General features: G+C 39.5%; 1 protein-coding gene across 6 annotated transcripts in view; it reads left to right on the plus strand.

Annotated features, from left to right (window-relative positions):
• PRKCD (protein kinase C delta) overlaps positions 1-12,406 on the plus strand; it is a 68,135-nt gene that overhangs the window by 16,022 nt on the left and 39,707 nt on the right. The window contains exon 1 of one of the 6 annotated variants that reach the window (XM_040568257.1): positions 9,782-9,930. The exons of the other annotated variants lie outside the window; for them this stretch is intronic. The gene's annotated coding sequence lies outside the window, so the exon portion shown is untranslated. Of the gene's footprint in view, positions 1-9,781; positions 9,931-12,406 lie in introns of those variants that run through there. 6 annotated transcript variants of the gene reach the window in all.

The raw sequence follows: 12,406 nt of genomic DNA on the forward strand, positions 1-12,406 counted from the left end.
GATCTTTGTTACGCTCTTTGGCTTCTCTTGCTGTTGATATGCAGGGCAGGGGTTTTCCTGTTCGGGGAAATGTTGGCTGGACTCGATGTGCTTTTTCCAATAAAGCTCATCGGGCAGGGTGTCATCTTGGAGTATATAACAAATTGGGTTTTATTTAGCTGGTATACTTTGGACCTTTAACATGTTCTCGTTTATCTCTCACTCACAGGAACACCCTAAAATGGCAGCCTTCTAATCTTTTTCAGATTACAAGGCATTTGTTATACTCCAGAGTTTAGCTGAAACTTAACTACAGGCTTTGAACTGTAGTTTTTTTAGTATTTTCTTTCTTTCCCAGTGCTTGTGGAAGCATTCAAACTCCTGACCGTTCTCAGGGGCTAATATAACTTCTTACGGAACAGAAAGATCTCTGTTAAAGTAGTGCTTGCTTTACTTCATTTTGCAAAGTTGTATCTATGGCGAACTCATAACTCTTCTCTATGAAGGTGAAGGTTTCATCATTTTGCATTCTTCCTCTGGGCTTGCTCTTTGTGACCAAGGGAAGGATTCTTGGTGACACCCCTTATAAAACATAAGGGTTCCTCTTTTGTCTGCCCTCTGACTTGTTTTCTGTCGTTCATATTGTAGTTGTCCAAGTTCAGGAGACTTGGTGCAATAAAGCTATAGCACTTGCAAGAAGCTTGTGCCTCTTTGTCAAGAGCCACGTGCACTATTTCAAATAATTGCTCTTGACTAAAGTGCAAGTGCTCGAGAGAATGAGGAACGTGCAGTTCACGTTGATTGTTGCTCCATTTACAGTGTGGAAAGCTCATCTCCTTTGGCTGTGCCCAGTTTATCTGGAAAAGCAGGAAAAGTTTTCAATCTACAAGGCTCATTTAGATGGATTCTTCTCGGTTTTGCTCAGTTGTCAGCTACTATTTCCTGGCAGGTACACACACTGCGTCTGCTTCCTGAATGGACTCTGTCAGTGTGACTTAGATTTACCAAAAACTGGATCTCAAAAGTTGTAGGCTATCTAAAAGAAAACTCATATGTCTGAGAAGATACTACCAAAGAAAAAAAAAAGAAAAAGAGGTAAACACTGAGTCTGCAGAATTTTTATTTTGTTCTTTATTATTTGAATTACATTAGTTAAGTTAAATTTTTGCAGTTAGGCTGTACTAGAAACAGGCAGGAAGCGAAGATTGTTGTGCTGAAAAAGACAAATCTGGTGGCTTGTTGGGTTAGCACATTACTCATCTGTTACCTCATGTATTCAAGGAAAAATCCAAAGCTGATGATGTGACTGTTTCTGTCTTGCTTGAGCATAGTTAAATGCGGCCTATATCCAAGAGTTTTAGAAGAAAGAAGGAAATCCTTGCCAAGTGTGAAAGACAGGTATGATGGGTGAGTGCTCTTGGCAGACAAACTATTTCATTTATTATGCAGCTATTTGAAGTGGCAAGCTTCCAGATTTCCGCATATAAAGGAAGATAATTGCCTAACAAGGTCACTGGGAACAAGGAATACAATATGAAAAAAACTCTGTCCTCCTGCCCTTTGGTAGAACAGGTCCTTTTATTTCATGGTTCGTTGGCGGGACCCACTAGGCCAAAATGAGGCCAACTCTAGACAGTGTATGTATATTGGTTATGACTCCCATCACTTGTTAGAAAAATGAATTTATGAAATGTCGGCAAATGCCCAAATGAAGGTTAATATGTGAACTACATCTGGGCCAGCTTCTGGATATGTTCATGGTGCAGGCTGTAGTTTTTATGGTACCTCCTTCCTTAGTGCATGAAGGCTGCAGGTAGCTGGGTGGGTTTTGTTCTCATCCTTTAATTCTCTGGGATTAATTTTTTTTTTTATTTGTATTTGCTTAAACTGTGCTCTGAAGATAGTAATTTTCTGGTTTGTTTGTTTGTTTTTTACATTCTTTGCAAAAACTTGAGTCAGTCGTCGTGTCGTTGAGACATGGAATCATTCTCATTTTAAAGGAGGGAAACTGTTACAGGAAAACTAGAATTCTCATTTATTTCAGATGCTAATCTCCTGTTTTGTTTTTAATTATACCTGTGTCTTCAAAGTACATCCCAGGTGACGTCTGACATCTAGCCCTGTCCTAAGAAAGAGCTGAGTTGTTTTGGGTGAAACTTTAAAAACACCCTGTCCCTTTGAGGCAGAAAACCAGTCTGTGGAACTTTCATGTGGTGATTAGTTTTAGGCATGGTTGTAAGTAACTGAAAACAAGTCTAGTAATCAGAGAAGTTAAGCAACTTCAGTGGAGTTTGCTAGCAGTCATGCCTGTAATGCATGTCAGAGGCTATTATTGCTGTTTTGAATGAATCATTTTGGTGACAGAGGTCATAACTTAATTCATAGTTGTATATACAAGAGCATAGAACATGGGAACTACCTATTAACTACTTCTGCATTATAGTACCTTTTTTACTGTCTCATCATTCAAAAATGTATTTTCAAAGGAAGAGGAGTACTCTGATAGAACTATGTGCTTGTAGAGGTTAGACTGCTTGTATTCAGATTTTTATCTGGTGCCACACTGAAGTATTTATGTTATATTCAAATAATACATGTGGAATAGACACAATCAAGTGTCAGTCAGCTTCCAGAAAAGTTGTCCAGTATTTTCTCAGAAGGCACAATCTTTCTTCAGCTTCCTGGCAAAAGAGGAACTATCATTTGGAAATGAGCCAGTGATCCATCTAATGAAATACCATAGCTCAAACAATAATCAGCACCAAGTGGGAGATTAAAAAATCCTGTAATGTATGGTTTGCTGTTATATAATTTTGTTCCTAACAAAAGCCCCCTGTCACCCTCACAAAAAAAAAAAAACAAAAAACTATTGAAATGGAGCGTTTATGGGGGGAAAAGATCAGCAGAAGGAGCTGCTGCTGAAGTTAGCTTGTCCTGGCAGTTTTTTTGCGTCAGCAACAGACTACAAATGTAAAGAATGGTTGTAGCTCTGTGATGTTCCTCACATCCTCCAAAAAAGCCTCAATATTACTTGGTTCTATTTTAAATATTTTTTCACGCAAAAATGTTTTCGTCCAGCATTATGAGACATCAACACTACAGGCTCTAAAAATCTAAACTTGTTCTTGCCTTAGCAAATGGCACATGTCTAGATGAGAGTGCTGTGAACCTTTGAACTTAAGTTTTTATTTTAAAAATCTAGTCCTTACGGGCTGCATGTAAAATGTGTCCAGCAAAAAACCAGGATCAACTGAAGTGACTTTAATTAACCTCAAGTTCCAGAAGTGTCAAGTCCTTATAGAAACCTTCAGGCCTCAGCAAAAGTGAGCAAAAGTGATTTGAGATTTATATAGGTATAGATATTTCATTATTTCTCTTAATCTTTTCTAAAACTTATGTTATTTTCCCCTGCTTAGAAATGCTTCTAGAAGCCACAGTTGCAGGTTTTGGAGCTTAACAGAACTCGGACAGCAAGGCTGGACAGAGAAGAATCCCATGAATAGACTTTTGCAGCCAGGAAGATGAGTGATGAAGGCAAAAGATAAACTTCTCCACTCATTCCTTTGAACAAAGATGAAGAAGAAAACAAAGGCAAAGTATCTCCTGTTCCTGTAGATGCTGGGATTTATGTAGGGCTTGAAGGCTGCAGGCAGCCTGCCTAATTGGGCTTGGTGACGATGGTAGCTGCCTGGGGCAGCAGTGTGCTAGGGTGTTACGGTTTGGTGCCTTCTATGAATGTGTCAGAGCACAGTAAAGTGAGCCTGTCTGGTGCCAGAAGGGGCATACCAGGCGCGTAACAGTTCTTGGGGGTTTTCCTGGTCTGCAGCTCAGGACCACTCCTTTCCATCCTTCCCCTTAGTGCAGCAGGAACATCCCTTCTCTCCAGTCCATGAGCTTAAAGGCAATACAATCCGGCTTTGCTTAAACTGCTGCAGAGCTGGGATCCTTTTCAGGGCTGTTTCATCCAGCACATCCATTCCTGGCGTGTGTCTTGGCATCCGCCTCCTCCTAAGAAGACATGCACTTCTTTAGGAGCTCAAGTGAAGCAGCTAATCATGGTCCCTGGAATGCATCCTGACAGGGATGTCGCCACCTCCGAGGAGCATGAGAAATGAAGTTGGCAATATCTTAAGGTCGAAACACTTAACACACGAGTTATTTATTCCCTTAAATCGTGGAGTGCGTGATTGCCAAGTTGTAGCACAATGTTTTTTGTTTTTTTTTTCCACACTGCTTAATGGCCTATGTTCTGGAACTGGGAGTTATCAGGTAAAAATTTTAAACATCGCATCAGTCATGGTGCTTTGTTCTTTATTATGTTTTCCTAATAAACTGCATGTTCCTGTTTACTCCCCTAGCTTACTTGAGCAGGAATATTTATGTCTCTAAGGTTTGCAAAATGTAGTATTTAAAACCTGAAGTGATAGTTGCTGAGGTGTGATGAGAGCAAAACAATTCTTCTAAGATATACTTAAGGGCTTGTCAGTTGAAAAATGCAAGCAGACAAAAATCTCTGCTTACTGTAATCCAGAACTCACTGCCTGCAGTCTGCTAGTTTGTTGGTGATGGACCTTAGATGTGTTGTCTATGTCCCCAAATTCAGGCCATCAAAGTCTGTCCCCTGGGTGATTAAGACCTGTTGTTTGGAAGTAGGGGAGAAAGCTAGCAACAAAAGTCATAATCGTTAAGTTCCTCTCCATCTTTCCCTCCCACCTGTTGCTTTTTTTTTTTTTTTCCTGCCCCCCTTCTAGACATAGTTGTGATGCAGCTTTCTAAGCTGTTTTACCCTTTTGGCTTCCAAACATGTTTGAGTCATTTGCTAAGCATCTACATCTCTCCACTTTACTTCGTGGGTTGGCTGTTGCTGACTTCTGTCTGCACACCGTGTGGTCCACAACGTTTATTTCAGCTACCAGATAGCACTGAGGAAACAATCTTGAGTTCTTACAGAGCTACGTTTTTGAGTATGTTCTTTATCTCTGTTAGCTGATCTTAGTCGTATTTTGCATTACTTATACTGTTGGCCCTCAGTGTAGTGTCTGAGCATCTCTTTCCTGGTAGATGCTTAGATGTTACTGTGGAGTGTTTGTAAACTTACAGGCAGAGTGCCTGGGAATGTTTGGTGTGTTCCCATAGAGCTGCACTGTGTTTTGACAGCTGGTTGATGCAGAGCTTCCAGTGCTACCACTCTTGCTGTGATTCCTCCACCAGTTACATGGCCTGTGACAGTTCTGCAGACGTGGCTGTGACTGACAGTCTCGATTTTAAAATACAGGCTCTTCCATGTAACTGGGGTTTGTGGGGTTAGTTCAGCCCAAGTAATTTTGCTTTGTTGCAAGTTGAGGTGAGAGTTAGTGTTAACAAATTTCTTCCATGCAAAATATTCTAGTTTGCATCTCCAATCTTCGTAATTAAGCACTGTGGCAAGTATGTGTTTATTGGGGCTAACTAAGGAACAGAGGAGTTGAAGGGTTGCTCAAGGTCCTGGTGCAGTCAAGGTTAAACTCAAGGGAAAACAGTACAGTTCTTGGGACCTTGGCTCCTTTTATGGTTACTAACCCCTCCCTCTGTAGTAGCAGAAGTCACTGATTACTGCTATATAATCTAATCTCTCCATGTTCTTGTTTATTTTTGGATGTGAGGTTTCAGTCACTGTTGTTTGTAGGGAGTCCTACGAATAGTGAAACCTGAAAGAATGATGCTCTTTTTTCCTGTTTGAGAGATGCCTGCTGAAACGAAGGCAAGCTAGGTGTTTGTACCAGAATAAAAAATGAAGACCCTTAGCTGTAGTGTTCCTCAATGTAAGGAATTTAGACGAGGTGTTGTGAAACTTCGATCAAAATAATTCTTTGCTTGTGTGTAAGGAAAAGGAGAAAAGAATGGTATGTTTTTAAGCCTGGTCTTGCCATCAATCTGTTCTGGATAAAGACTCTCTACAGACACCTTCTAGCCAGGTGGCTAAGTGGATAGCGTAAGAAACTCTTGCGAAAATGTACTTTGCTAATGCTGGTGGTTATATCAGGAACAGAATATGGTAAAATAAATTTATCTTTCTAGTATAATGTATGTGCTTTTTTTTTTCCTACTTCCCTTGGTATTTCCATACTCCACCAGTCCTTATATTTAGCTATGTATACTTAGTGTTATTTAGCGTGCAGGTACTGGTAAAGGAAACTTGGGCTTTTCAGGGGTAGCAGTTTTATGTAAGTAAGTTATGCTAAACATTGCATGGTATAAACTGAGGACTTGTCAATTAAGGGGCTACTACATCAATTACGGTGCATCTACATCAAGCTTGACGTATAGTCGTGGCATCCAAAACCAGCACTCAGTTATGTTCATGCGTCCTTCAGTTTTTCCCCAGATCATCCTTTTGGTTGGTTCCAATGCCCAGCCACCCACCAAGCCCATTAAATTGCTCTGGGCTTCAGAGGACGTTGGAATCTTTCTTAGGAAATGTTTGGAGTGTCAGTGGTTTCCCCTAATGTTTTTAAAAAGTGATCTTCATAGATTTGCATTTAAAATCTGTGAAAGAAATTGAAGAGGGCCAAGCATTTGCATTTAGCATGATACCATCTTAAAAACAGTATTATGGTAACTCTTACTGTATTTTGTTGGCTGCTACAAAGTTTTAAATAATCTTTATGATAGGTTATCAACATATTCAGCTCTAAATAGTTTAAGTAGCTCTTAACTTGGTAGGAATATTTTTTGCGCTTACCATGATCATAGCATCACTTTTGTTTTTCAGGCCATGTGGAACAAACTTGTTCCAGGGCCCTTGAAAAGAACAGCTTTTGAAAAACATGCCTGTTGATTATTCTTGCTTAATTGTATAGATACTTGTCTCAGAGATGAGTAGGCAGTCTACACGTGCCTTGAAATGCTACTTGGAAATTCAGAGCAGTTGTTTTCGACTTACTCTTAGCTCCAAGTTTGCTGATTTTGTTTCAGATCTGAAAAAAAAAAAAAAAAGGACTTTCAGGTCTGGAACTTTTAATGAGTACTTGTAATGGGAGATTACCTGTCCCAGCAATTCTGAGCTATATGCTTACTTAGTCAGCACTGTTGGCCCTTGGCTTATGAGTAAGTGAGGAAGCTGGGAATTTCTGCAAGAATGACTCATATCAAGGAAGAATCCTAATACTCTTCTCTCATGTCTAATGATAAGAACAAATTAATTAACCTAGTTACATAATGCATCTTCCCAAAATTACTGAAAGATTGTTGATTTAAATTCTGAATATAGGTTCAGTAACTCTGCCTCCAAAGTAGAATTGCTGCTTGGAACCTCTAACTGGCCATCTTGGCACCTTCCTTACGGTACAACATTGACTTTCCTTGCTGATTGTTATTGAAAGAAGTCGTAAAACTTTAGACTTTTAAGACTTCAGATTATAATCCTTGGATATGATGTCATCTTGCTTCTAGACAAGCCTTTTTCAATTCGTTTGGGTAGCTTAACTTTCTAGTAGGTAAATGTTGTTAGAAAACTGGAAAGGGGGCATGAAGGTCAGCAATAAGTGGATTACAAGTCTGAACCAAGTTATTTTGACTCTCTCATGCCAAGATCATAAATATATCGCTGTGCTTCTCTAAGCCTGCACAAGGATCTGAAATAACCATTTCTTTGTGTAGCTGTTGTGACTTAAGTAGTTGATGCTAGAGAACATTTAACTGTCTTGTAACCTTGCTACTGCAAATTACTTGGAGAATCTCACTGTTTTCTGTTTAGAGAGCGGAAACTCCAGAACCTCTCAGGCCAGCTTTTAAGTTGGGTGAACTCTCTGTTTCTTGGGCAGTGCCAGAGCTATGCACCATTGCACATCAGCAGTGAATACTTGTGCCATTTGTTACATGTTTGTGTCTGAGTCTTTCAGAGGTAGCAACCTTGGGAAATTTAAATCAAGCCTGGAATAAATATGGATTTAAACTCTTGTAACTCCTAATGTCCCCATTTGTACAGGTCTGCCAACGTTAATTGATGCTGCACAGAGCCTTTTAGTTAATGTTATGTATTTAGAGAAAGGTCAACATACAAATCCAATTTGCAGTGTGATTAACACAGTGTATTAACACAGGCTGATAAGAGTATGGTTAGCACCCTTTTTTTTTTTTTAAGGAGCTATCAGTTTCACCTAATTTGCTCATGCTAGCTGGGTGTCTTCTGTCTATCTATCTTGAGCAACCTGGGCTGGTTCCTGCCCATGGCAGGAGGGTTGGAACTGGATGATATTTAAGGGTCCCTTCCAACCCAAACCATTCTGTGATTCTATCTTCCATTGTAAATGAATGCAGTTGCTCAAAAAAATGTGTTCAGCTTATTTGCAATGACAAAAAAAGAATCTACCTTTACCCTTTTTTTCTATTTCTTTCTTGAGAAGTACTTGCTTTATTTTCTAAGTAACTTTTTGCCCTATAAAGAAGGGCAGAGCAGCACAGATGCAGGCTTTGGTATTCCAGAGACATCTGCATAGTCCTTATGGGTAATGTCTGAAGTCAGCAATTTGTTCTTACAGTTCCTCTCCTGTAAAATGGAAAGGGAAATGAAAGCAGCTTGAATGGTCTGTATCGTTTTCTTGAGGTGTGTAAGTTGTTACTACGTGTAATTTTTTATACATCCATGTTACTAACCAAAAAGGGAAATATTTATATAAAACTGCCCAGCAAGTACAGGAATGTGCATTGTACTGTATTTCCACCAGTAGCAGCTGAAACACTATTCTCAGTTTCACTTATGCATAGGTATGGAAGTTCAATAATGCCTTTTGTCCAGGGCACTATTATACATATCTGTATATGCTTGGTAGTCAAAATTATATCAAACTTTTATTGAATATATATTAAGTATCATGATTTCTTTATGCAAATATTCTCTGAACTTTTTAAAACTGGAAAAAAAAAGTCCTCAAACTTCAGCAGAACAAAATTTTTGCATGGGGATATAATTATGTAAATGATCCTTGTTCTTTGGGATATCTGAGTTCTGTTCATATGGTATATATTTGTATATTGTAACCAATAACCAGTGTTTATCATTACACACCACAAATGAGCACAGAGCACTGACAGCTACAAGAGAATTGTGAGGTTCCTTTTCCCTTTCACGTTTCCTCAGATTAATTTTAAGTGCCCCGCCCCCCAACCGATTTTGGCATTTTCTGACAGAGATAAATTTTGTGGCTTTATTTTTAGGTTTATTATTTTTATTTTTAGGTTTAATTTTAGAGCAGTTAAGAGGACCCTAACCACTAATGTTCTAATTAGAGAACTGCGTCTTGCATGAGGAAATTTGTTATATGAACATAAAAATTAGATTTATGAAACTAAAACTGCTTTTAATTAAAAATTTTCACAATACAAGCAAATACAGTTTTCAGCATAGCTGTGTCGCAGTTCAGAGTAAATATTTATTTTTTTAATATTCCCACAGAGGCAGAGTGGGGTTGTGTATTAGAGCTGGAAATGTAGCGCTCTGCAGCTCTTTCCCACAGAGTTCATTCATTGGGCCAAAGTTGATTTTGGTTTTGTTTACTCCTAACTGGACTCTCAAATTATCTGTGACTTGGACCAACTTTTCATCAGAAGTGGGTTACATCCACTTGCCTCTTCTCAGTTGTGTGGCTTCCCTCTTGGTCCTGGTCACATAACATGTCTGTGGCTTCGGCAGTAATTGCTAACACGGAAAAGCAATATTAGAACAGCATTTATGTACTTAGCATCCTGTAGTGTGAGCAAACATGCAGAGCTGCGGGGAAGCGCCAGCTCCCTGTGGCCAGCGGAGTGCTGAGCACCGTCAGGCGTCAGGCAGAAAGGAGTCTTTGGGGCTGAGCTGTGCTGGCGATGAGGTAAGCAGCGGGAGAGCTACGTGCCAGCACCCGCTGCTCACTCATGTGAGCCGTGTTGGCGGCTGAGACTGAAGATGTGGCCACCGCCGCATGGAAGTGAAATGTATTTCAGATATACAAAGCGCTAGGGTGATTAAGTAAGCTGCAGAGTAAATAGCATGAAAGAGCTGCTTGGCATTCAAGGAGGAAAGAATCGAGACGGTATGGATAGAGCTAATACACAGAGGAAAGATTTGGAGGCAGGACTAGGCAGACTGTTCAGGGTAGATCCACTCAAACAAATTACACCATGTGGAAAGCGAATTTCCCGCTCCGCTGCCTGGGGACATGCTGAGAGTCTTTCCGTGCTGAGAGTTAAGAAAGGGATCTTCTCTAATTGCAAGTGGGAACATTGCATTTGGAACCGCTAAGAGCATGTTGGTCTGTGTGCTTCGCTCCCCTTCTTGCTTTCTTCCCATTATGCTGTCTGTCCCTTTTAAAAATACAATCGCACCCTGAAGATTGAGCCAAGCATTGTACGAGTGGTGTATGCTATTGCCTTAGCGGCATTGCGGTTTTTAGCTGCTTGGTTTTCTTCTTGAATACGTCTGTGTCAGTAGCAGCCATACGCCATCCTTTTTGCTTCACGATCTAACAGAAATGGCATATCCTTCATGGTATGTTCCCCAACCACAACAGTATCTGGTGATAGCAGTGATTTAGCAAGAACTGTTAAAGATTGCTATCAGAATTAGCACAAAGGAGCACTTCTGTGGCAGAAGAATATGTGCAGCAAAAAGTCAGACGTGCTTGAAAGGTGCAGGGAAAGTAACCAAGACTTTAACTCATTTATCCATTTAGTGATGGAGGAAATGATAGGCCATAATGAGCCAGGAAAGCTTGTCTGTAGGAAAATCATTACATACTCCATTGCTTCTGTGGACTAACTGGGACTTGGGAGCAGAACCATAGCACAGTTTGTGTCAGTTACTTCTTGGGGTAATCTACAGATACCCTTACGTGTCAGTAGCATATGTCTTTTCTTTCTGCAAGTAGGTTTTATTCAAGTTGCAAAGTTTGTATGTTGTTTTTTCAGGGTGCTCATTAGTGCAGTGACCCGATAACGTAATAGAACAGATGCTGACTTGCAGTGTTGAGGGAAGCTCTTGAGTATATGTTTTATATTTCTGTGTGTGGGTTTATCTATCTATATGTATGTATGTACAAAGTGTTTTGCTTATGGAAACTAAACATCTCATTTTTAGACGACTCTCCAAGATTAGTAGGATGAGCACTAGAGTGGAAGCTGGACAAAGTCATGACAGACCATTATGCATCTAATAATTTGATTTGTGCTTGTCCTCCAGAAGTTTGGATCTTTCAAGGAGTAGAAGTAGCATTTCTGGAAGGTGGCCAGAGGGTGTTTTTGACAGCACTCATCCCATAGGAGAAATTCTGCTCTCTCAAAACTCAAAAGAGCCGAGTATGCAGTGGTTGTCTTTTCAAACAAGATTCTGGTTCATCTAAAGCTCCAGGGATTTTAGTTCAGTTTTTCTTTCTTGTTTGCTGTGTTGTGTCACAGACATGTCAGTATTTAAGCGTTTTCTTCCTCAATAAGGGTACTAGAATGATGTGGGTTTTATTTGTTTAGTTGGAGATCAATTAATATGGCTGATAGACACATAACAAAGTGTTTTAATAAAAACAGCATCTGAGCTGTTGTGGTGTGTGGAGTTTATCTGTTTAAACCACAAAATTCAGGCAGAGGTCAAAAATAAAAATTTGCTCTTCTTATCTTGTGGATTAAAAAGGAAGGAATAAAATTGGTATTAAATAGTATATCATCTCACCCTGAGTTTACGCTATAACTTGTACTGTAAACTCTGTTCTACTTTTAAATAACCCAAGTATCTCTTAACAACCCCTTATGCTTTCATTGACCTTGCTGTTAATAAGCCTTCTCCATATTTTTGTGTATATATTTTAGCTGGGGATGCCCGTTCCACTGTAGAGCTTTAAATGTTCATTTCCTCTAGAAAATGACTCAGAAGTTGAAAGGCATTTGTGATTCCATTTTCCTGCTTTTGGAAACCTTAGCTGGAGATTTGAAGTTACAGGAGGAGCAAAGACTTCTAATTAAAAATAAATTTTGGTTACACTTACTCCTTTCCAGTTTCTCCTAATCAATCACTCATTATTTAGCATCAACCTATACATACCCCAGTGTCACTTGGTTGTGCTTATTTCATCTCTTTGTTACAAAGGTGAGAGATTCTTTCATAAGTAGCAATGCAAATATCCCTCTATGGCTTCACTGTTTATTTTCAGTTATTAAACCAAAAAGTCTTGATTAAGTGGATGTTTATTGGTTATTTATATTTCTGACATATTTTTTGGCCTTCATATTTTAGGTAATACAAAAAAAAAAAGAGGATAAAAGGATGATTCCTGCCTATGGCAAAGAGTCTTTAAGTACCAGGAAGTAGTCAGGAGGAGAAGCATCGTACTCAGCAAGGCAGATTCATCCCATTTTGCTGTCTGATGTCTGATTGAAGCAGACTAAATGTTTGTGGCCTCAGGGAAAACATGGCTTCTCAAAA

This window comes from Cygnus olor, chromosome 10, assembly GCF_009769625.2.
Source record: "Cygnus olor isolate bCygOlo1 chromosome 10, bCygOlo1.pri.v2, whole genome shotgun sequence".
NCBI classification, from domain to species: Eukaryota; Metazoa; Chordata; class Aves; order Anseriformes; family Anatidae; genus Cygnus; species Cygnus olor.